The sequence below is a fragment of the Vicugna pacos genome, chromosome 31 (genome assembly GCF_048564905.1).
Source record: "Vicugna pacos chromosome 31, VicPac4, whole genome shotgun sequence".
In the NCBI taxonomy this organism is placed as follows: domain Eukaryota; kingdom Metazoa; phylum Chordata; class Mammalia; order Artiodactyla; family Camelidae; genus Vicugna; species Vicugna pacos.
In genome coordinates, this window is record NC_133017.1 from 4,355,647 (window position 1) to 4,381,165 (window position 25,519).

Below are 25,519 nucleotides of genomic sequence, written 5' to 3' on the forward strand. Positions count from 1 at the left end.
TTTTCCGGAATACTGAGTGTGGGGAAGTTCCTCCAACTGATAGCAGCTTCTGGGTTCTAATAGAATCCCTTAGCTTGTCTTCCCTGAGTGTTTTCCTAGGCCGGTCTTACAGGGAATGTGGGGGTTGGGCTCTAAGCCAATTATTGGCGTGTGCCTCTCTATGGGCAGCGGAGGTTTTTAGCCGATATCCCCCAGCCTGGGAACACATGTGCCCTCAGAAAATGTGTGGACTCTGTTTCCCCACCTCCAACACACACACGAAGTCAAATATGGTGGAATGACTGCTGTTATTTTAGGTTCTACAAACTCTTAAATGGATTGATTTCTATCTCCATTATACAAGCACTCCTGGGTAACCTTTATATTCATGTGAGGATCAAAAGAGTACTCATTAATAGTATTACCATACTTCTACTGAATTAACTCTTCTGTAACAGTATAATGGCCACACTTCTTAACAACTGCCTCTGTAAGGGTCTTGTAAGTCACAAATATTTATTATAAAGAAATTATATAAAAAATAATAACAATTACAACAACTATGTTGTTTATAACGATGATAGTGTTAGCATCTCCCTCTCATATTAAACAATACCCATCACTGGATTCCTTAGGAAGCAACGCCAATGCATTTTTGGACTCTTCTAAGTCTTCACCCAATGAAGCCTTTTTACTCACGCTGGTCCACCACAGCCAGAATTGCTGTTACTTTCATGGTTGACTGCCACGCTGTGATGTTCTGGGCTTTTTCTGGCACCATGCGTCTATACTTTGTAGTCAAGTTTCCACGTACCGAGTCTGATTTCCAATATATTGTTCTCCAGAGCCAACAGATGGGCCACTGGAAAGAGGCAACAGATAATGTGGTGAACCCAAACTGAATACCTGTTTAAGGGATGGACACATAACATGCAGTGGTGGACGGATGGAAAGACAACATCAATTCCTTTACTCCTGTAAAGAGAGGGGGGCAAATGGTGAACTAAATCCCAAAGAGAAAACACATTCATGGTAATGATAATGTTTAACAGTGAAAGAATCCAAACAAAAGGCAAATATAATATCTCTGGGAAGAAGACTTATTACAAACTGTTTCTTTCACGTATATACCCTTAGTAGGAATAACATACTTAAAAATCTTCAACCAACCATAGTTATTTGCTCGTAATAAACTTGGGAATCTTGAAGCATATTATTCACTCTCAGTGTTGAAATAATGCAATCTTGGAAGATAATTTGTAATTGAGGATTAAAAAAGAATATTGTGGATTTATCTAACAATTTAAATAGGAATAAGGAATGTACTTTTGGGAAAGCTCTGCATAGAGAATGTTGGAGGAAATGCACTGAAAATAGGGAAGTGAGCAAGCTCCCTTGAGTCTGGGAAGGTGAGTGCAGCACATTCAGAGAGTCTATGAAGTTATTACAAGTCACAGAAAGGTATGCAAATAAAGTGTCTTCCTAAGCAAAATATCCTTCTTCAGGAATTTTTATCTTGATATTTCTATGATCTGTGTGGTCACAGGAAGTCAAAGTTATGGTGGTGGCTTAGAAGTTCTTTTCTCTCTGTCTGTAGTTTACAGGGCATTGCTACAGATGGGGCAGCAGAGATCTGCGGTAAGCTGTTCCATGGGGTGGGGGAGCAGTTAGAAATGATAAGGCCAGAGATCTAAAAGACTTTTAGACCCTCCCCTCCTAACTGGCAGACCTTTAAAGTAAACTAGCACAGGTATGTAACTAAGACAGAGGATGAGAGGCAAATTTAAAGTCCCTTTAGTGTTACTGATCAGTCAAGGGGTAGGGACCACTCTGGCCAGGAACGGCAAGACCGTGGATGGGGTGGATGGGTAGGAGGAGCTGACATTTGCTTCTGATCTGAGAGGCAGGGATGTGTTGCATAAAAGCCGACAGTGCTGGAAAGATGCAGTAGGTCCACAGCCCAAAAGGAGCTGTCATATTCAGGGAGGTCAGAGAGCAAGAACCAGAGTTAGTGATGCCAGAGTGTCAGCAGCGTGGCAGCAGTGATGTCAGTATCAGTGTCCAAAACCCACCTAACCCTACATGAACTCATCTGCCTACAGGGGGCAGGTAAGTAGCAGAAATGTGTGGAGTGGGTGCAGCCACTGGCAAATTGGCAAGTGGACATCCTAAGGAAACACACTGCTCACAGTCACCATATTGGAAAGAGTGCCCCACACTGTCAGATCTCCTTCTCATTGCCAGAAATTAGGAGTTTATTAGCAATCAACCCAGTTAAAAACCCAGAAAAGATATCATTTATAATGACAACAAAGGCACAGACTATTCAGAAATAAATTAATTAAAAATGTTAAGATGATTCTGATAAATGACTTAAAAAAAAGAAAAAAAATATGATGATTGAATGAGCAGTAGAATGCACCATACTCTTCATTGGGCAGACTCAAGCTTGGGGGACATAGAACATTATTTCTCCAAAGTAAATTTAGAATCTGAATGCAAATTTAGTTAATAATCCAAAATGGATTTAAGAAAAACATCTGAAAGGTGATCGTATTGTTCTTCCAGAAATATACACAAATATACAAATAAAATAATGAGGAGGGAAGTTTGAATTTGCAGTATTAGGGATATTCTGGAAAAAGATTAAATAGGACCAACTCTAGGAGGCATTAATCTATGGTCGTGGAAAAAGTATAGAAATAGTGCACTGAGAGTATGAATGTAATACAATGCATTTCAAGAATAGACGTGGATATTTTTGAGATTTTAGTAATATTATAAAACTGACACTTCACATCAGTGGATTCAAGTACTGGAGTAATTAGCTAAATCATTGGAAGACCTGGCACAGTGTCCCCACTTTTGATATTAAAATAAATTCCAGATAATTTATTAATTAAAAAATAAAATACCAGAAATAACCCAACATGATTTAATCTGTTCAGATATTCAAACGAGAAGAACATTCTAAAAAGCTTTTGGAACAAAGACCAATAACAGCAAAGGCCTAGGAACTCATCAAGGCCAGAAACGCCCACTGTAAAACAAAACTAACCCTCTCCCAACCCTCTCACGGCCCTGTGTTGCTCTCTGATACTTTCTACTCTCTCTTCTTCCCTTTAAAGTCCAGTTTCTTGGAGAAGTGCCAGCGCTGATGACTCCTCCAGGGCTCGGAGCCCTGCATCCCCCACGGCCCTCACCGTGGCACTGAGACAGGAGTTGCACTGCCGGCGGCTGCGTGTTTCAAACCAGTGGGCATTTTCAGCTCCTGTTTATTTGATTACCAGGTAGCTTTTGCCGTGGACAAATATTTTCCTCTCAGTGGAATGTTTTCCCCCCTTAATTTTTGTTTTACTTAAATAAATTTAAAAAGCCCAGGCAGAAAAGTGTGTGTGCACATATGCACACACACAGATACACACAGATCTGTTTTTTACAGGCTACCTTAGTCCTCCTCCTCCCTTTCCCCAGTCTCGGCAATTAAAGGTGGGATTTAGCCCTTGCTTTTTTGCCCCACACACCCCCAGTTTCTCACTATGCTCCCTTTAGTCAGTGTTCAAATCCCTCTTAAGCCAGGTTACAGCCTTCTCTGTGTTGCCTCAACTAGCTTTCTCCCAACTGCTCTACTGTTCTTTCTCCTGGTGGATTTCTCGTCTCCCATTTGCCATGTTCATGGCCCTTTTCCCCAGGGCCTCTTCTTCAGTCCTCCGCCTGGCAGGACTGAATCGCCCCCACGGCCTCACCCACAGCTCCTCTGAGCTCCTGACTGGTGAATCCAGCTTAACAACAGACATCACCCCTCAGATGTCCCATAGACACTTTGCACTCAAACTGCCACACACAGAACCATCTCGAAATCAGCTCTTCCCCTTACACTGCCCCTGCAGATCCTCTTTCAAGATGGGTCACTGGAAAGTCACCTCAGCAGCTCTGTGGCCCACCGCCCCAGCCCTGCAGTCCTACTGCAGCAGTCATCACTTCTGCCGCCCATGTCCCTCTTCCTCTGCCCAGGGCCTCTCTGCAGGCGTGTGACACTTGTTGTCTGGGTTACCTGGATTGTTCCCAAAACATCCTTTCCCCCCAAAATATGGGCCTCTCCCAAAAATAGTATCTTCCATTCTGCTGCTAGAATAACCAGATATTCTTCAACATAAACATTATGCAATTCTCTTACTTACAAATATTCCAATATATACCTGTTTCATTAAGGATACATTCAAGTCTAAGCACACAAGGCCCATCGTGACAGAGGCCATGTGCACCTGATATTCCCACCTATGGATCCTTTGTTCTAGCCCTACTTGTTGTTCTTCACTCTAGCCAAGCCAGTTCATGCCGTGTACACTTATGTCTCTACCTCTCTGCATGAAGTGTCCACTCCCTCTACCACACATTAGAGAGCTAACTTCCTTTCACCTTTCAAAATTCAGTTCAAATATTTCTAGCTCTAGGAAGTCCAATTTGTGTTCACCTGGTTAGCAATCCATCAACTACTCGCCAAGTCTCGCCTGGCCTGGGGAGTGCAGACACCAAGTCTTATCTGTCTTGGTCTCCCCAGCAGCTGATACAGTGTTTGGCATAGCAGGTGCTCAGTGTTTTTTGGATAGATAAACGAATGAATCGGTAAAGAGATGAGAGGTCTACAATCCCCCCCAGTTACTCAGCTGCCATTTTGGGAAGTTCATTCTGCAGAGTTAAGGAAATGTCAGTGCAGGTGGTGGGCAGACAGAACAGAGGTGAGGGCGTGGGGGAGACAGGCCTGGTCCTGGAGAGCACAGGAGAGGCGTGGGTGGGATAGCACTGGAGAGAGAGGGAATGGATGGTTCGGGTGCAAGGAGATGTTGAAGAACAACTGATATTAACTGCAATAAATTAAATGGAGAACATAATATATGAAGGGAAGATCAAGTTAACACAGCAAGGGTGGAAAAGGCAGTACCAGAGACAAAGAGCTCTCACTTCATCCCTCACAGCATTTCACTTATGGCGCCCGCCCTCTGGGAAGGCAGCATCAAATTTTTGAGAGACTGGTGTTTGTGCTGTGGGTGCTCTAAGTACAAAATGGTATCTTATGGCTTCCAGATTTTAAGACTGATAGATTATTTCTCTTATGTCCCATGTCTGAGTTCTCAGACAGCAGGATCTTTCGCTGGTGTGGGGAGAGCTATTGTGGTTAACAACTCAGGATTACTCTAATAATCTCAAAGGACAGTGGGGAATTCACTAAAACAAATAAAAGAGAAATTTCACTCAGAAAAAGCCATATGCCATATAGAACCTTGTGGGGCCCTTGGGGGCAATATTACCGCCAACTCATCTAATAGTTTTATGTGAGTGTGCTGAAACTCCAAGCTCAAGTCACTTAAACACGTATGAGGCCCAGGGTCCAGGCTGTGGTGCTCCAGACAATGACGGGAGGATGAAAAGCCTGACTACAGCCTCCAACAGGATCAGTCCAGCCACGGAGCACAATGGACACGGACACGATCATGCACCATCAAGACAAGAATCAAGTGCAATTCATGCCTAGACAGGAGAGCAGATAATCTCTAAAAAGTGGAGGGGTCCCTGCCAAGGCTTGGCAAGAGTCCTTCCAGGCAGAAAAGCAGAGAAAGATACTTCAGGCGAAGGAGACTAGGGTTGGTGGCTGGGTGCGAGGCCTAACGAAGCTCAGGTGGAGGGCTCCAGGGTCATCTGTCAGTAGCTGTTCCCCTTCAGCAGCTAAGAGGCATAACTAAAAAGGCAGGTGGGGTGACATTAATGATCATGGGAAAAACTGGGAGGAGGAAACTGAGGTCAGGAGATCACCACCAAAGGCAATTTATTTTAGAGGAACAAAAATAATTCAAAAAGCACTTGGAAATTCTACCTCCCATGAATGAAAAGAACACAATATAAGTTTCACTCCAGCGTTGAACACAGAAAAACAGACTGCCTACTCTCAGAAATGGATTGAATTTTCTAATTCGTCAGGGATTATTTAGATAATAGGAAAACAAATAAATCTGAACAATCTCTCTAGAATAGCTGTTACTCCATCCTGTTATGTAGGGAGAATGTAATTTAGGAAAAAGTAAACTCCCTCTATCTGTAGACTTATAAACAGGAAGCACAAAGGGGTGCCTTTGTAGACATGAACCCGCATGCATAAATGCAAAGCCTGTTGACCCAAATCCTTTCTTGTCTCCTAAGCTTAAAAAAAAAAAAAAACTACTTCAAGGCAGTGGTGAGCTGAAAGGGCTCAGATACAAAACGTGCACTTCATCAGCCTTCTAGTAGATAAAAGTGCGCCATGCATAATAGAAAAGATAACGTTTCCTATGGAAATCTATTTTGAGATGCAACAATTTAAAGGCAACTGAGAGCTCAAAACCAAGTTCAACCAAAGAGAAACCGAGCCCAAGCAAATGTACAGAAATGGACAAAGACATTGGAGAAGGAGGGGATGTGTGCTCTACCGATACTCCAGATCAGCAAATTCATCTTGAATTCAAGCCAGTGATGTGCCATGAGGTCACTCAACGAATCAGGCAGAAACCATATCAAAGGCAGGTGTGAGATGTGGAAGGGGTGACCCTGTGAACCTTGCTGCAATGAGGCAGGATGCCCTTGCAGGCTTTCTGCACAGGCCGGCTGGCTCACATGACTCTGTTTAGAAGGATATCAGCCAGCAGCTGTGCCACACGGGCTACAGCCCTAGCTGAGTCACATCTAGTAACGGTTCTGAGTTCATCCTCAGACGACATGACCAGAAGGATCTGAGAATCAATGGTGGAGACGTATCTGAATGAGTATTCCATTTCATTCCTTGGCAGTAAACATTCAGCTTTGTACAACATAAATATTGACAAAGATACACACAGGCACCCTATTTGAAAGCCTGACTGCATAATTGCATCTAATGGAGAAAAGTGGGCTCCTTGTCGATATGCTAGGTCATTGTTTGGCTCGGTAACCGATGCTTCTGAGACCCAAAGCATATACTAGTATAACCAACAGCACAGAAATCTCCACTGATGACTTACTCATTTCAGGGTATTCATAAAAAACCCCAGTTTGCCCATGGGATACAGACGGTTGTCCCATTCCCATCGTGGGGTGGTCTGTCCTGCTTCTGGAACTGTGGCACCATTAGATTAATGACCCAGCTGTCAAACAGATCAAATTATAAGGCAGGATATTATCAGACCAAGGTCATAAAAGTATTACTGACATTTCAAGCTGAACACATCATCTTCCCAAGAATTTAATTTCTTGTTTTCAGGATAAATTTCTTTTTATTGCTGCCTCCCTACCCTCAAAAATTGTGAAAACTAGTCCTGACCACGTACCTTGGGTTTACCAAAATTGTAACGACTACTGCTACTTTATCTCCTACCTCCTTTTCAGGTGGGCATTTTAGGTTTTAGAAGATGCCTTCCCTCATTTGTCTTTTTTACCCCCATTTCTATGCTATTATCCACCATGGCCTTTCCAGTCTGAAAATCTCACAGAAAATAAGTAAAAGACAGAAATACAGGGTCTGTGAGCCGGTGATAAGTGCTGTGAAGGAAAATAAAGGAGGGTGAGGAATGTGTGCTAGGGAGGAGTGGGGATGGGGCAGTGACCTTTGAATAAGGCAAAGAAGAAAACAAAGGGGTGGGCAGAGGAGGGGCAGAGGGAACAGTGATTACAGGCCTGGAGGTCTCTCACGCTGGAAAGACAGCATGGAGACTGGTGTGGGCCACAGTGAATAGGAAATAAGTGGTGGTTTTGGGGGTGGAGCCTTAGAGGCTGCCATGAGGATGTGGGCATTTTTCCCTCTGAAGGAATTGCGGAGCCATGGAGGGTCACCGAGCAAAAAAGTGATACTCTAACGTTGGATAGAACAGGTCCAAGACCCTAATTTAAGCTGAACAAATCAAGGGCCAGAGAAGTGGCATGCCACCTCAAATTCAGTGCAGAGCTTGAAAGAAACACAGCCTCGACTCGCAGCCCAGTGCTCTGCCCCCTTCTGGATGCTGTCCCACAGAGCTGTCTCTAACGTTATGTTTTTTCCTCACTCAGAGGCTTGTGGGCCAACTGAATGCTTTCCCCTTTTTCAAATGGCAATTTTTCCTGAAAGGAAATCAGAGTTGGCAGTGAAACAAGGCATGGACCTGTAGCCTACAGAGCTGTTGTCCCTGAAAGCAACAGCTGGCGCGTGGTTTACTCGTGGAGTTCAGCAGAAGAGACAGAGCAACAACAGACAACTTAGCGTCTGGCTGAGCTTCGACTGACTGCACTGCACGTTTGGATGGATTTCAAATTTGGACAGTGAGGCGGCTTCACATGAAAGGCAGGTGTATACATCATACATGCCCACACGTCTGTATGCATACACACGTAGACACACACAGAGCATATGATGTGACTTGTAAAGAGCTGCCTCTTCTTGGTTTCCCATGGCCTCTAATCTCAGCATTAAGTTTTCACTGGCCATGCTCCCAGGTTTGCTACGAGATTTCTTTGCAATGGAACTTGCCCTTCGCTTCACAAACTTTCCCCACTTCTTTCAATGACATTAGGGGAAGAGCAGGGAGCACTGGGAAGTGCTGGGGATATGGACTCGAGATACCCCTGAATCTGAATCCACACTTCATGGCTTATTTTTTATTTAACTTTATTTACATTCAAAATGCAACTGTTGCAGATCTCAGAAGATGACTTACACTCACTGCTATGGCAGAATGTTGCGGTTAGTAGACCCACCACTGGATCCTCTTATTCAACACATTCTTCCAATAATTCAGATATTACTGTATCACAAATGCCCATTTCTATATTTTGATATCTGCTTTCCAGTATAATTATCTTCCTTCTTTATTCTCTAAATCTTATGATTTTAAAACATATTTCTGAGAAGTGTTCCACAGGCACTTTACATATGATAATTTGATAAAGAGATCCTGGAGATCAAAACCACATTTAAATCCTGAGATAAACTCAACTGTGTCATATACATGGCTAGGTTTAGTCTGCTTACTTTGTTACTTTGTTTAGTAATTTTTGTTTCAAACAACAAGATCCTTCTGTATAGCACAGGGAACTACACTCAATAACTTTTAATAGCCTATAGTGGAAAAGTATATGACAAGGAATATATATATATATATATGAATCACTATGCTGTACAGCAAGAATTAACACAATATTGTAAACCAACTATACTTCCAACAAAAAAAGTTGAAATAAAATTGAGAGATGAAACTTCAACTGCCCAGGCTGCTGTCAGGATGAAATGATTCAAAGCAGGCCAGGTATTAGCAACCCCCCTGACACATCAAAACCCCATGGGGGATCGTCCTTTTGAGCAGCACTGGCTAACCGGCTGTGGTCACCTGTAAATAGGGTTGAAGTCACTTAGACCCTTGGCTTGGGATCAACGTGGCCACAGGGTTGGGGGTCACTGCAGCACCTACGAGAATGATGGGGCCAGCCTGCTGCTGAAGCCGCTCCCCAGGCTGCAGCCCAGAGCACTGCAGGCAGGTCTGAGGTCCGGCCGGGGGCGCGCAGCTCCACAGCCACTCGGAACCCTGCGGTGCGGGTGGCGCTGGGACCACGCTCGTCCATCACCCTCCCTGGCACCCAGACTCGGGATTCTCCTGGGGGAATTTTTCTCTGCCTCATACTTCCTGTCTCAGCCTCTTGTGGAATCCGGTCCATGCCACAGGGAAGCAGGGCTTTTACCCTCCGGGACCCAAATCTATCACGGTATGGATCCAGGGTGAAACTTCCATGTTAAATCACCTGGCGCTCCCTTCTTGTGCTGAAATGCCCTCCCCTGTCGATGGCATTAGGTCGTATTAGAAGTCCTGACTTGCTTGTCCTTAGCTAAGACTCTGAGCCTCTTGCTCAGTCTTCCTGAGTGGAACCACTCATCTGTGGCAGAAAAGCTTCGGCTCTCGTCTACCTATCATTGTCCACGGTCTTTTGGGTTTTCTGTTGGTTTAAGGTTCTCGTGCAGGAATATCAATTTGCACATGAGACGCACCTCTAGACATTTAAAAAAATACAGACACTGGAACCTCCCCCTTCTCCAGCCAATGCTGGAAGCTTTCTTCCTCTAGCAGGGGTTACACAATCATTTGCTTGGGAATTGACCACACATATTGGCATAATCATAGTAAATTGCCCTTTACACTGTGCTTGCCACGTGGCATTTTCTACTTCATGTTGTCTTTTTACCTTTATTATCACATTTAATCCCTGAATTATAGATTATCACCATTTCTGTTGAGGACACTCCTACTTGCTAATCTTGAATACAAGTATCTTTGATTCTCTTAATCTATTTCATTCCTGAGTTTCCTGTTCCTGAATTTAAAGAGTGAATTATGGACGCATGTATTTAAGATTCTCTTATTATATTTCTCTGACTCATCCTCTAACCAAATCATATCTGGAGAAGAGAGATTTTCTCTTTTAAACATTTGCTTTTTCTTATTATATAGTAGTGCATACACACAGTGGAAAATGTAGAAAACATATAAAGTAAGAAAATTACAGCCATACATTATCTAAACACCAAAGGACAATGCTATGTCATTTTGGGCATTTAACTATTTTTCTAAATATTTTATCATAAAATTTCCCTAGGAAATTTGCTTAACCCTGGAATTGTACTAGCCTTTGGTCCAGTACAGAATAACATTCCCAGAAATGACCCCAACATCAAAATAGTATGTGAGGCTGGGAAGGCCACAGGGCACTCAGCTTATTCTCTGAGTCCTACAAAGAATGCTGTTAATTCACTGATGTTACGCATTCGATGCCTGTGAGTCACTCACTCACTCAGCTGGCTTGGACTGAGACCTACGTTATACCAGGTGCCGATCCAAGTGCTGGGGAGAACCCAGAGGGAGCCTGGATCACGGCATCACTCTCCTTCTTCATTTACTCCCAGATTCCTACTCAAGAAACCCACATGGGATTGGGGGGGTGGAGGCAGGTGAGATATGGTGAAATTCATTTCATTATGTTCCTTTAGACATATTTGAATAGCATGAAAATAGTCGCTAATTTTGATAAGTTTTCTTTTCCCTTCCTATGTATTTTTGAGGATGGGTATAGCTTTGGTGCAGCAAGAGTAATTGATAGATCTTTGGTATGTTAGGATTTTATATGAAAAATTAAGAATGAAACTGCACTTAAACAAAGAGAAGAGGCAGTGAGGAAAACACAAGCCACCCTCGAACTTGGCTACAATTCAGAATTCCTGGTTTTCAAAAAAGGGAATCATAATTCAAAATAAATTCCCTAAATATTTTAGCCCATAGTAGAAATACATGGAGGCAAAGTTCAGCTCACTGGAACCTAGAACAGTGTGCTTACTTAAGCGAAGGTATAAATAGACCACAGATACTATAATGCATCCTTTACTTTAAACTAGCTCATGTGAGCAAGTTTCATTTCACATGAATTGCTCAGTATCAGTTTAGGAAATATATCCTTCTTGATTGGTAAAAATAGCTCACGGATAACCAGATTCAACAAAATTTAGTGTTAAATAATTTACTTATTTCCTTCAGGAAATGCTTTTGAGTAATCTGAGTTAAGTATTTCCTCTATCTGACCCTATATCTTTTCACAGAGAAAAGTAGTATTATTTGCACATGACCTACTTTTACTCCTCTGGAAATATCTGACTGTGAGCTCAGGGTAAGTGTCGTCTACTGCACAGTAGGGAAAAAGAAGATTCATTTCACAGCGAAGATCAGAATCTTTTTTTTGAGGGGCGTGGTGAGCTGGGGGACAAGGGAAATGCCTTTGTTTCGAGACAGACCCCAGTAATCCATACTGAAGCTGAAAGTTGAAGCCATTATGAAGAAATGTGGGAGGACACACTGACACGCAAAGGTGTTCACTCTGCAAAAACAGAAAGAAAGAAAGAAAGAAAAAATAATTTAACTGCCCTATAAAGAGAATGGACAGAAACTTGGTAATAAGGGTAAGAGAAGGAAGGTTAGGGAAGGGAGGAGAAACAATGAAAGGGAACTTGGATGCGGTGGGCAGAAGAGCAGTTTTCTGGAATCTAAAATGAAGGATTATAAGAAAAAAAGTAAAGTTTAAAAAAAGTTACAAAATTTAAAATAGTTTAAAAATTAAAAAAAGAAGTTAAAAAAATAAATTTTTTATAGTGGCATGGAAGATTTTAAAATGATGGAGGTTTTTTATTTCAAAATTCAAGTTGTTTGAGTTTCTCCCCCATGCTCCAAACAACAGTAAGATCTGCTTGTGTAAGTGGTTTTGGGGGACACCACAGAGAGGGGAGGGCTCTGCAGTTACGTTGGCCAGGAACAGAATGCTGGTGTGGAAGGCAAGACAGAAGAGAGATCAACAGTTTCATGAGAACAGAAACTCAAAGCCAGAAATTATCTTAAAAAGTTTAGTGTGGTAGGCAGAAAAATGTTCCGCCACAATATGTCTATGTCCTTATCCCCAGAACATAGGAAGAGGTCAGATTCCCTGGCAAAGGGGGCCTATGGTTGCAGATGTGGTTAAGGTTGCTAACCAGTCGACTCTAAGAGAGATCACCTGGATTATAGATGTGGGCCCAGTGTAATCACCAGGGTGGTTAAAGGAGGAAGAAGGAGGCAGAAGAGGGGAGAGGGGAAAGGAGATGTTATCACAGGATCAGTGTCAGAGGCACACAACCATGCTGACCTTGAGATAGAGAAAAGTGGTCACAGGCCAAGAGACGCAGGTGGCCTCTGGAAGCCTCAAAGTCAAAGATACAGGTTCCCCTGAGGCCTTCAGAAACAGCCGTGCCAACACTTTGACTTCAGCAGGCTTCTGCATTCAAGAAAACTACAAGGTTATATTTGTGTTGTTTAGAGGAGACTTTTTCTTTTTTCTTCCTACTACCATGATATTTGGGGATACTAGTTAAAACAGCAACAGAAAGCGAATACAGTAAGCTCCTTGAAATGTTCAGAAATTGCAGATAACACTGGACTGTCCACTTTGATGTGGGATTGGGCTTATGTGAAAATCAAAAAGACAGTGTGACCTTTGCTAACATCTGCTTTTCTCATTTTTAGGAAGAGAACAGTAAGTCAAAACCTCTGTTGCTATTATTTTAGACAAGTGTCTCTTAAAACATTATGTAACCCTGTGCCTTAGGACCCCAAGGGATTCTCTGTTCTTAGAAGAACATGGATTCAGAGAGACAGGGTCTTACATCTGAGTCCCACAGTGGACTCTTATTGGCAATGAGAGCTTGAGCAAATCAGTTACCCTCTTTAAGCCACAGGATCTTCATTTGCAAAAGGAAGATAAGAATAAGGATTGTTTGGGTGATTAAATTGTACACACACACACACACGCACACATACATATATGTACAACATTTAATACAGTGACTAGCACATACTAGGCACTCAACAAATTCCTGTTATGGATTTTTAAATGCATATATAAAAGGAGGAGAAATTTGCAGGAAGTTGTGGGAAAACTTAGTTCATGGCCCCAGAAAGGGCCATCTCTCAATGGGCTCTGATCAATCAGTCCCCAGTGGTGGGCTAATAAGCAGAGACTATAGCACTTGAGGATTTATGTTAAACATAAAAAGGAAGGTATTTAAATATAATTATTAAACAGCAGGTACGTTTATACTGTTGGCTGGATCATCTTATCTGGAGAACATTACTAAGCAGAGAGTCTCCCCAGTTTTAGAGATGGGCACGCAGGAAAATGACGTGGGTCGGTGGGCCGTTCTCACCCCAAGATCACATGACTGAGTACTCACGGAAGTAACACCTCTTGTATGTTATTCCAGATGGACTGTCCTCCCATGATTATAGTCAGCTGTGCCATCAGTTCAAGGAGACAGCCACTTGGGTCACACTGGAATATTAGAAAGAAAATCTCATTTAAATTTTAGATAGCTCTAACATGAAATAAAGTCATTATTTTATGCCTAAAAGAATCTAAGGAACAAAGAGTAAAGACACTCTTCATTGGGCAACTAAGAGAAAACCTGAAACAGGTTAGACTGTCAGAACACAAAGCTGTATTCACACCTCTTCATTTCTGTATTTTTACAGGGAATACATCAGATCTCATGGATAAGTCACAAATCTGCCCTTAAAGAATGTGATGTAGAAACACGAGGAGTAGTAGTTGACAAAATGGAACAAGAACACCTTCATGGCTGGGTTGTTCTCATAGTCAGTCTGGTCCTTGGGAGCTCTGCAGCTAGAATAAAGAAAAGGTAAGTCTGTAAAACTGTGAACGGCTTTGAGACCCTAATCAAAGCCACGGATACATGAGTTAACCCAATAAATATGTATACATATATATATACACAATTCACACTGTTTTCATATCAGCTGTTTTGAATTTCTTAACATATCCACTATGTTAATTCCAACTGTACACACTGTTGTAAGAGTTTCTCCCACTAAGAACGCAATATCCCACAAGGCAAAAAAAAAAAAAGTCATCCGTTCCTTAAAATTTATAAGCACAACAGTATCCAAAGGGCAAGAACTGTCCTCTGTCAGGTGTAATTTGAAAGAAAGCTACTTCTCAACATCCTGCTAAATAATATTCTCTTGTCTCCCTGAACAGCAGTAAGGTAGGACTATTGAAGGAGAAAAACCAAACACGGGGCAACTTGCTAGAAACATTTGGGGAACATAAAACGGTCATCCTCCTAGTTCAGAATTTGAATTGGTCTTAGTATTTTCAGAAGATGACCACTGAGCAGACCACTGGGAGAACCACCCAGCCACATGCAACGTGTGGGAAGCACTTAACTTAGGCCGCTAAGCCGCTGGGTGGGATACAAGCCAGAGAGAAGAAACATTTATTATAGAAGCCGCACCTGATGAGAATGGAGCTACACTAACAGGAACAGCATGGGGGGAAGACACATAACAGTGTGATTAATTGTCCTCTCCGTAACGCGCAAGCAAATCTGCCTCTGGAACCACAACCCTCTTCCACTTATTTGCAATACAGAGACTATTTACTTTCAACAATAGGGTACATTATCTAATATAATTGAAATTATTATTAAACACTGACATATTTACACAGAGCTTGGACATTCTAAAGGGACCTTTGTCCCTTTTACTAATGCAAAAATGGAGCTAATTCACTTCTCATATAGGCTAGAGAAAATACGTTTACACTTGAAGTTAACTAAAGAGTGTAATGTACTGCAATTGAAGTGCCTAAAAGATAATCTCTGTTTTGACCTGGTTCTAAAACTTGTGTAGAAATTATCTCAGCTGCAGGAGGAGCTTACCAGAGTCAGTCATCATGACTGTCACTTTCTCATATATGGCTTTCAGGGTCATGAAGATGATAAAACTGATGAGGGAACCAGTGATGGGCGTGGCCCACCTGCACAGTCAGGTACTTTTGGATTGGGTCTGTTCCACTCAGGTTCTTGGGAAGTTTTGCAGGAAATACAATGAACACTGAAAGTCCGTAGACAATGATCCCAATAACTGAAGCAATGGTCAACAGGACCTGACAACCCAAAAACCCAGCAGCATGAGACTCACTAATGATCGTATTTTTACACAGAAAACTTGCCCCCAACCCAGCTTAAACAGAAAACATGCATGTGTTGTAAACTTCACATAAACGTGAGAAATGATATAAATAGCACGTAAATGCCATAAGAGACGTGAATATCAGGCATGTTAAATTTTAGTGGAGGAGGAATGAAAGATGTCAAAAAGAATGAGTGCATCCACTAATGTAACACGCTGGCAGCAGTAGCAGCTGTGTGTAGGGCATAGGGAATATATGGGAACTCCACTTTCTGTGAATTTTTCTGTAAACCTAAAACTGCACTAAAGAAGAAAGCCTATTAAGTATATTTTAATGGGTGAAAATGGGGCAACTGGTGGCATGTTCTTTTGGAGGGAAGTCTGTGATAGCAGAACAAATGAAAGTATCCCTTCTACATCTGTAGAATTACTTAGGTTATGAACTAGTTGTAACCCATGAAGGGGATATGCTTCCTTTCAAGGGGGAACCTATCACTGATTCAGGGTTCAGCAGGTGCTAGCTGTCGTCTTCATTCTGAATAGAACCAGTGAAGCTATGGACATGCCCTGAGGGAAACAGTGGAAGTGACAGCAGGTCTCTGCTGATGAAAGCTTCACATGCTTTTCATACTCCTTGAGATCTTAAAATGGCAGGTATTCCTACTCCCTGCATTTGCACAAGATTCATGTCCCTGATCCACTGTAGTTCTGACTGTGTGGACCCAAGGGCAGCGGGGGTGTCTGAAGCATAATTTCACGTGGCTAATAGGGTTTCAGTTCCTCACTAGGCAGGTTTCTTTCTGGCCACTGAAGAATGCGCATTAAAGATCCCATTTTTAAACAGTTTTCCTTCCATGTACCTTCTTGGTCATAGTCCAGAAGCATGTACTCAGTGTCCCTGTCTGCTCCTGATGGCTGCCCCAGAGAGAAAGCTACAAAGAATGTGAATTTCAGGACTAAGTGAACCACATCATGTTATTTACAGCAGCGGGCGGCTGGCTTGCACCTGCAGGGGAGAGCAGAGGGAGTGCTTACAAGCCCCTCCTGGAGCCACACTCCTGCATCTGGATCCCAGCTCCCGATGCTAGCTGTGGGGCCTTGTGCAAATTTCTTAACCTCTTGTGGCTTCAATCTCCTCACCCATATAATGGGGGAATAACAATAGCAATTTATAGGACTATTATGATGAATCAATTATTTACTAATTGTGAATACAATTGGAACATTAACCGCAGGCATGTGAAAAACTCTACCTAAGTATTAGCTACAAATATGGTGACCAAAGTCTTAAAAAGGTGTTTTACTTAGTTTTTAAGCCATCAGATTGTAGAGAAAGCATTTTATTTTCTCCTCTACTCTCTTTCATCATCCTTTTCTTCAGTTAAATCTTCATGCTTGTGAAAGGAATAACTTTTTGGTGTGTGTGTGATTAAATGTGAAAATTAGTTAAGGCTGAGAAAAATGTATTATAGAAGGTATATTAAGCCTTCCTCTCTTGTACAGCACATATAGGCCATTTAAATACTATGCATTTTTAAAAGTCTACATAATAATTTTTTAATTATGTATTAAGTAAACATAATAGTTAAGAATCCTTAAATGCTTACTATTGCTTCAGCACACATCTATTTTTCAAAATCCTCACAATCACCCTGTGGGGAAGGTAATATTATATCTCTTTTACAGATGAGGAAATACAGCCACGTGGAGATGATGCAATTTGCCCCAAATCAAGCAACTATTCAGTGAAAGTACTGAAATACTCAAAGAACCCAAAGACACACTAACTGTATAGCACTGTCTCCTACATGGTCTGTAAAATCAATTCTAATTCATTTCAGAACTTTTACAAACTTGACACATTTCCATTTTTCTTCCAAGCACTTAATGGGTTCAATATTTCTTAAGAAACAGGAAAGCTTTCCATTCTCCTTCCTCAAGTTTCTTCTAATTTATCATCTTTTCTGATCATAAATTTAACACTTGCTCATTAAAGAAAATTTGAAAGTACTCAGTAGTGGACAGAACTGCTGTCCTGGATCTGTCCCCAGTCTTAGAAGAGGACCCAGAACTTGCTTTAGGATAAGTAACCTCTATTTTGTTTATAGTCCTGTGATTTAACCTCGATTGACCCACTCTTTCTGAAGCACCAGAAGTAGATCTCAGTTGGTTTAAGACAAATAATACCCCTCATAGTATTGGCCTCTCACATGATCGGAGAATTGGCAAATAACCCAGGAAGAGCCACTATTATGTGAAGAGATACATACTGGTGCCCATGTGAACCATAAGCTTCCTCCATTAAGAGAGGAAGCTGCCAAAAGAGACCTGTCTTTGTTTGGATGGATGATCTGGGATGCTGCGTGCCTAGAAGCAACATGCTGAGACATCTTTGGACACAGAATGAAGACAGGACAAAAGCAGCCCTTGACATCATCTGGGCTAGAGTATCTCTCCTTGACTGAAGCCAGACCTCAGACCTGAGGTTTTCATTTACAGGAACCAATAAATCCCATGCATCCCCATTTTTTGGTTGTTGTTTAAACACATTGGAGATTGATTTTGTCACCTACAATCAAAAGACTCCAACTCTGAAAATGAATAAAAAATAAAATAAGAATAATGCTTTGACCTATAGACATAATTTCTTCAGAACGGTGCATTGTTTGTATATTACAAATCATTTTATATATTAATTTTATTCTCAAATCTATCATAAGCATAACACTTTGACATGTCATAAAATATTTTCATGGACACACTTTTTCATGGCTGCATACTATTCTACTTTGTGAAGAGTTGGAAGAATATTTTGGCTGAGATTTTATATATATATATATACATATAAAAGTATGTCTGTGACTTGCATCCATAATGACTTTTCCCTGCCATTTTGAAATAATTCCTGATTAAATTTTTTCAAAGCTGAATTAGTGGATTAAAACATATGAATATTTTTGACTCTTGATATCAACTGCCAGACTGCTTTCTAAGAAGGCTTGAGGAGTACACCAGAAATTAACACAGCATTGTAAATCAAACATACTTCACAAAAATTATCCAGTAACCTAGGCATGGGATTGGTGATCACTGACATTTCATCCTCATAAACAGAGCTGTGTCACTTGAGAGGTGGAAAACTATTTCATTTTGATGTGCACTGAGTGAATTACCATTGAAGTGTGACATCTATTTTTTCCTTTGTGAATGTGTGTTCATCTTCTCTGCCTTCTACGCTCCTGAGATATTTTGATGTTACATTTGAAGTGATCTGAACTCTCTATGTATTGAAGGAATTAGCCCCTTGTCGGATTTGTAAACAAATAACATCCTCTGCTTCTGATGCATGGAAATCTTTGTATAATTTCCTCTGAAACTTACTGTTCATCTAGAGGTTGTATACTCATCCATATTTATTTCTAGTTTTTTTTCTATTTGTGTTACTTTTTAAATGTTTCTGGAATTTATCATAATATATGGTTCACTGTATGATTTCAATCTTTTCTTTTCCCCCCAAGTAGCTAACAAGTGTTCCATTCACTGAATAACCTTTATTTATATCCCTGATTTGTAATGCCTTCCATCTCTTATAGTAAATTATTATTTATATCAGAGCCCATATCTGGACTTCCTGCCCTATTTTCTAATCTGGCTATTCTTGAACTAGTAAAACTCTCATTATCTTATTAATTATTATATTGCTAATATGATTTTATTCACAATAAACCCAAATGAATTTTATAACTTCTGATATTTTGGAGATATGATCTTTTAATCTAGAATCATGTGATTAAAGCATCTTTTATATCTTTCAGTAGTTTACTTTTATTTTTTGATAGTTCCTACTATCCTTTAGTTAGGCTATTCTTGGACATTTTACCTAGGTTGTTACACTTGGAAAATTTTAGAAATCTTAATGCCTCCATCTGGTCTCTTAATCAGACCCTGGAGAATCCTAAACCACTGATCTGATTTGAACAAATGAGGTGAAAAGAATTGGGGGAAGCACTGTGTGCAGAAGAGACTGTGGACCCTCCAGAGTGGCGCCCTGCGTTGGCTCAGATTTTCTCTGGAAAAAGTTTTCTCTATGAGACTACATAGTTCCCAACTTGACTTTCAGTTTTCTCAGCATTTCACATTAGATTTTAAAAGTCTGTGGCAGGTTCTTACCCAGAAAAAGAGCACTTGCACAAAGGGTTATATGTATACACTTTCCCCAGGTGGTAAATGGAACACGCTCTTCTTCCTTATTAAAAAAACAAGTTTAGTCAATCAAGGGATTACACCAATGAAATGCTATTTCTCCTAACTGGTCACTAAATCCTAAACATAAAAAAAATATTAATTTTCAGACATTGCCTCCTTGTTTGTAAATGCATGGGTTTTTTTCCTGTTTTTTTTTCTTTTCTTTTCTGTTAACCGATGTCAAACACACAACAAAATATGTACAGTGTTCGTTTTAATACTATTTTTTGAAAATGCACATGTGAAGAGTAAACTGTTTCCCTGCCATGGTCTGAGCACTTGACAAGGCCAAGATTTAAAGCTCTATTCCTTAGCTTGCCTTTGATTTCAGAAGTGAAGGTAGTGACAGCTTAGAGTCTGTGCAGGACAGAAAGAGTCACAGGTATCTGCAGCTAACTGGTCTCCACTGTGTGTTTCTTGGTTGAGCTTTATGTGTTAATTAGCTACAACTATGAAGTTTAAGAGTTTCCATTTCAGAGTTTATATTTAGAATTTTTTAAGAGATGAAATCAGTTAGACTCAAGATTTAACTGGATTATAAAACCAGATATAGTATAATAATAGCTGTAACTAAGTACATGGCCCTTCCTCTATGCCAGGAAGCCTTCCAAGTAGATTCTGTACATTACTTCGACCCGTCCTTACCACTGTCATGAAGAAGCAACTCTCTTATTCTTATTTTATAGGAAACTATGGCACAGAGAAGTTAAGTTGTCCAAGATCACTCAGGAAGCAAGCTGCTGTGTACAAATATGAATTTAGGCAACTTCATTCCCAAGATCTCACTACCACAACGCTGGCCTCTCTAAACAATGGAGCATGCTTTCACAAGTAAAGTAAAATACTTCAAAAAAAAAACTAAAAAAAAAAGGCAATTTTTTAAATAAGGAAGAACGATAAAGTTAAATGAGTCTTCATCTTCAATTTTTCAACAAGCATGTTCCAATGAAAATTTAAACTAATTAGCTGGCAATTTTAAATTTAAACTTGGCAGTTTAAATGACCAAAAACTTTTCTTCAGTATTTTTTGTATGCTGCCAATATGATAAGTTTTTGTTTTTCAGGACTCAAAAGCATTATGAACATCTAATTTTGTCTAAGATTCAGCTTTCATCTCTGAATGTACAGTCTTTCACCAACATATGCTTTTACCCCCATCTTCAGTTGTAAACAATGGGAGCTATTCATAATGGGGATTATTAGAAGCTTATTACATTGTAAAAGATAAATGTCACTTTCTATTGGTAGCTGAATCTCATTTTTTTCCATTTATAAAAGAGGATTTTGACCTGCTCTCTCCATATCTTTTCAGTGCCAACATTCTGTAGATCTGTGATTCATTTATTAAATCTATATTTGGAGACATTTTCAGATGCTCCTAATAAAAGAATTTTTTCCAAGAGTTATTCATGCTCATAACCTTCTGTCCTGCTCCTGCTGACTGCAAGAACAAACAGCTCTAAATTATCTCAGCTGATGGAAAGAAGCAATAATACAAATGACTCAAAAATCATCTTTTCATAGCTCTAGAATGTTGATACAAAGATATACAGTTTTATTTTTTTAATTTTGCAGCAGGAGTGGCAGCAATAAATTTACATTTTCAATTATGTAAAATGACTAGCTCAAACACTGCTCAAACACTGATGGCACCTCAACAAATGTTTCCCTGCTTCTTCTACCCTTTCCCTGACTTTAGGATGAGAGCCATGCTTCTTTGTGCACATCCCAACAGGAAGGGGGAGCAGTGACCGGGACTTAGTTCAAGACAAAGGGGCACTTAGTCTACGATGAAAACAAGGCCACATGTGAAAAAATGGGAGTCAACTATAAAAACCAATTTGTCTTTCCTTCTACATCTATGTTATTGCAGCTAATTTATATTTTGCATTTTTTTATTGGTGTTATGAAAGGATACAAATCAATGCCTCTTTTCTTATACACTTATACCAGTCTTTTTCTTTTCCCCCTTTTTACTGTTATTATGAAGGAAGGGCCTCACTTCTCTTCTGTGTCCACCATTCCAGGCAGTGCTCCTTCACCTTGGCTGCACATTAGAATAACCAGAGGAGCTTTAAAAACTTCCCTATGCCAGAATGCACCCCAGGCCACTAAGTACCATCAGAGTTTGCAGTGGTGGAATCCAGGCACCAACATTTTTTAAGGTCCCCTGGTGATTCCAACATGCAGCCAAGGCTGACAAGTCCAGAAGTAAACAGACTAAAGTGTATCTAAACATCACCCGCTTTTCCTGGGTAATCTCATCTATCTCCACGTGGGGACACCGCGCCTCCTATTCTGGTCGGACTTGTTCTTCCTGCTCAACCGTGTCCCATTTGTACTCAAGTTCAGCCTGGCGCTGCTTTCAGAACTCCAAAAGTAAGGTGACTAACAGAGCGAGAGAACAGCAGAATGTGGATCTTCAGTGATGACTGATGCTTCAGAAATCTGTACTTAATATTTATTACACTTAACACTTTGGTAAATGGTTAATAAAATCACATTATATTTATAGGCGATACTAAAAAAAATGAGTTAATACCTTTTGTTTAAGAAAAAAGAAAATGTAGATAATTTATTGAACTTTTGGGAACAGACTAGCTCTCTAGCTCAGGGGAAAGGTATTAACGTGATGATCAGAGGCAGGTGACTGTGTCTGATGCTAAAGTACCTGCTACCAGCACATTATGCCCACTAAAAACACAAATATCGGGGGGAAGGGTGGGTATAGCTCAGTGGTAGAGCACGTGCTAAGCATGTACAAGGTCCTGGGTTCAAGCCCCATTACCTCCATTAAAAAAAAGTTAAAAAAAGCACAAGTAACTGTCACAATTTTAAAGCACTGCACTGTCCACCCTCCAAGCCTTCTCCTCACATTCCTCTGTCTCTTCTGTCCAAAGGACCTGAGGGTGGGGAAGGGGATGAGAATGCTTTAGTAGCCCCTGCATTTCTATTTTCCACCACCACAGTCACACAAACTTAAAATAATATTCTTAAATATGGAAAACTGCCATTTTCCTCAATCATCAGTAAAGTAATTTTTAGAAATCGTCATTCTGTTTTAAGACTCGTAACTTTAAATAGCAGACAAAAACAACATGAAATGTTAATTGAAAATGTGGCTTCAGGGTAAATTCCCTAAGCCCTTCTTCCCACCAGACTGTTACCACTAGGCCCCAACTCTAGAGAAATTGCAGAATAACCACTGTTCCCTCCACCATTGTATCTGAGTCTCTACAATGCTCTGAGAATAAAGAGGAAAAAGACACAGTCCCTGCTTCCGGGAGCTCCTAGGTGCACAGGACTCATAGTGAAGTGATGGCTGAGGAGGCGTGTTAAGAGGGCTTGGTTAACAGTCAGCAGAGGGTGCTCAGGGCAGAGAGCCGGAACTGTAGCCAAGGCTCTCCCAGAGAAGGGAACCACTGTGCTGAGTTCTGAGATGCCCTAGAAGTGATCAGGTGAAGGTATAATGTTAAGGCCATTTCTCCCTGGGGAGCTGCGCATGCAAAGGAGGGAGACCAAACAAAGCCAGGTCCTTTCCAGGAACTGTAAATAGTCTAGAAGCGAGCACAGGGTGTGGGAGGCAGATGAGGCAACCAGGTGGAGAGATCACAGGTGTACATCACAAAGGACTCTGTGTGCCTCCAAGGTAGAGGAGACATGCAAAGTGATCTAGAAAGAGACAAGATAGAGGCAGGGAGGACTATTGGCAGGTTCATGTGAAGGCCTGCTGAGGCCCTGCCAGGAGAAGAGAGAAGAAAACATTTCAGCAGGTGGATGGATTGGCCACAGGTGTGATGGAAGGGCAGGAAGAGGTCAAAGATGCCGGCCAGCTTTCTGGGTTTGGCAGTGTCTAAATTATAGTGCTATTCCCTGAAATAAGAAAGGCAAGAACCTCCTAGCGGAAAACATAGGCAAAACATTATCTGACATACGTTTCAAAAATTTTCTCCTAGAAGAAATAAAAGCAAGAATAAACAAATGGGACCTAATGAAACTTACAAGCTTCTGCAGAGCAAAGGAAACCAGAAATAAAACAAGAAGTAAACCTACGGAATGGGAGAAAATTTTTGCAAGTGAAACCAACAAAGGCTTGATCTCCAAAATATATAAGCAGCTCATATGACTCAATAAGTAAAAAATAAACAACCCAATCCAAAAATGGGCAGAAGACCTAAACAAGCAATTCTCCAAGGAAGACATACAAATGATCAAAAAGCACATTAAAAAATGTTCAATATCACTAATTATGAGAGAAATGCAAATCAAAACTACAATGAGGTATCACCTCACACCAGTCAGAATGGCCGTCATTCAAAAATCCACAAATGACAAATGCTGGAGAGGCTGTGGAGAAAGGGGAACCCTCCTACACTGCTGGTGGGAATGCAGTTTTGTGCAGCCACTATGGAAAACAGTGTGGAGATTCCTCAAAAGACTAGGAATAGACTTACCATATGACCCAGGAATCCCACTCCTGGGCTTGTACCCAGAAGGAAATCTACTTCAGGATGACACCTGCACCCCAATGTTCATAGCAGCACTATTTACAATAGCCAAAACATGGAAACAACCTAAATGTCCATGAACAGGTGACTGGATAAAGAAGATGTGGTATATTTATACAATGGAATACTACTCAGCCATAAAAACCGACAACATAACGCCATTTGCAGCAACATGGATGATCCTAGAGAATGTCATTCTAAGTGAAGTAAGCCAGAAAGAGAAAGAAAAATACCATATGAGATCGCTCATATGTGGAATCTAAAAAACAAAAACAAACAAAAACAAAGCATAAATACAGGACAGAAATAGACTCATGGACAGAGAATACAGACTTGTGGTTACCGGGGGGGGGGGTAGCGGGTGGGAAGGGATAAACTGGGATTTCAAAATTGTAGAATAGATAAACAAGATTACACTGTATAGCACAGGGAAATATACACAAAATGTTATGATAAATCACAGAGAAAAAAATGTGACAATGAGTGTGTATATGTCCATGAATGACTGAAAAATTGTACTGAACACTGGAATTTGACACAACACTGTAAAATGAGTATGAATCAATAAAAAATGTAAAAAAAAATACAAACCAATTTGAACCTGTTGAAAAGACATTTGCTCAAAACAGCACAGTAGCAATGAAGTTGCTCTGGCTGGCAGGGACTTATTGGATTCCTGTGAGTGCTGGACTCCTCACATGGAATTCCCTTGGCACTCCAGGACGCCTGTGGTTGTCCCCATGGGTTTGTGGCCATATGTGGCACACACAAGTCTCTGGCTTTGCCACAATTTCAATGCCTTTTTTGGCTTATGAAAGGTTTTGCACTCAAATGGAGTTTTCTTGAGTCCACTCACTGATGTCATTTACCAGATTTATAGTCCAGATCTGACATTCTGGACTCTTAAAATCTTGCAGACATTCAAATGTTTCAGTTTGGATGTGTATTCACCTCTGGAGGCCTGGACCATATTCGATAAAGCCACCCGGACAAGTTCAGCAAAATGCAAAGAAATTTTTCTCTCTGCTAGACTGAAATGTCTATGAAGGTATAAAAACTTCTGCGTCTACAAATGTAGGGAACCAACTCATCAATAACATATCTATCCGTAATGCATGGACATTTAAAAAAATACTGTATTTACTCCTATCAAATTCTATCTGGCTTTTGCCAAATTTTGTCCTAAACTGTAAGGAAAGTATATAAATTTAGAGAATTTTTTACCTTTTAAGAGAGAAAGGATCCCTCCTACTCGGT

At 40.7% G+C, this 25,519-nt stretch overlaps 1 long non-coding RNA gene across 1 annotated transcript in view; it reads right to left on the reverse strand.

The window, feature by feature from the left end:
• Window positions 1-466: 466 nt before the first annotated feature.
• Window positions 467-25,519, reverse strand: part of LOC140690731 (uncharacterized) — a 35,677-nt gene continuing 10,624 nt past the window's right edge. Inside the window, exons 2-3 of the long non-coding RNA XR_012066007.1 lie at window positions 13,751-13,848; window positions 467-841 (exon numbers count right to left, since the gene is read on the reverse strand). This is a non-coding gene — a long non-coding RNA (uncharacterized lncRNA). The remainder of the gene's footprint in view (window positions 842-13,750; window positions 13,849-25,519) is intronic.